This window comes from Heterodontus francisci, chromosome 50 (assembly GCF_036365525.1).
Source record: "Heterodontus francisci isolate sHetFra1 chromosome 50, sHetFra1.hap1, whole genome shotgun sequence".
Taxonomy (NCBI): Eukaryota; Metazoa; Chordata; class Chondrichthyes; order Heterodontiformes; family Heterodontidae; genus Heterodontus; species Heterodontus francisci.
The window spans coordinates 5,924,855-5,925,695 of record NC_090420.1 but is presented as its reverse complement, the minus strand read 5'-3'; the positions used below and the strand labels follow the sequence as shown (position 1 = coordinate 5,925,695).

Genomic DNA, 841 nt, shown 5'->3' with positions numbered 1-841 from the left:
CCTGGCTTCATTCAACAGCCTGGGGTACATTTCATCTGGTCCTGCTGATTTATCCACATTCAAGGATGCTCATCCCATTAAGACTTCCTCTCTCCTTAAGTTATCACGTCCAATACTTCACACTCCTCCTCCTTCATAACAATATCTGCATCACCCCCTCATTTGAGAAGACAGTAATGTATTCATTAAGGATATTGGAAACATCTTCCACCCCGATACAAAGGTTACATTTTTGATCTTTTCTGTGCCCTGCTGTTTGCTCAGTTGCCTCTTACTCTAATGTTTTGATGCAACATCTTTGGGTCCATTGTTATTTTGCTTGTCCATGTTCTTTCCTGTTCTCTCTTTGCTCTTCACCGCTGCTCCCAAACGCCTCCAGTGCAGTCAAAACACAAGGTGTCAGAAGTGAAATTCGAACCCACGCCTCCAATGGAGACTGCGACCTAAACGCAGCGCCTTAGACCGCTCGGCCATCCTGACCGCCTACTGGTTATTAAAAATGCTAAGGAAATTATTCATTCTTTGTGAAAGTATTTGTGAGATTGTGGAAATGTCTGGAAGAGGAAAGACCAGCGGGAAAGCTCGGGCCAAGGCCAAGTCTCACTCCTCCGGGGCTGGACTGCAGTTGCCGGTGGGCCGTGTTCACAGGCTCCTGAGAAAGGGCAACTCTGCTGAGCGTGTGGGTGCCGGGGCCCCGGTCTATCTGGCTGCTGTGCTCGAGTATCTGACCGCTGAAATCCTCGAGCTGGCCGGTAACGCTGCCCGGGACAACAAGAAGACCCGCATCATCCCCAGACACCTGCAGCTGGCCGTTTGCAACGACGAGGAGCTCAACAAGCTG

The 841-nt window shown here is 49.9% G+C and overlaps 1 non-coding gene across 1 annotated transcript; it reads right to left on the bottom strand.

The window, feature by feature from the left end:
* Window positions 1–397: 397 nt before the first annotated feature.
* trnal-uag (transfer RNA leucine (anticodon UAG)) lies at window positions 398–480 on the bottom strand. The gene has a single exon. It is a non-coding gene; the product is annotated as a tRNA-Leu (tRNA).
* Window positions 481–841: the final 361 nt, after the last annotated feature.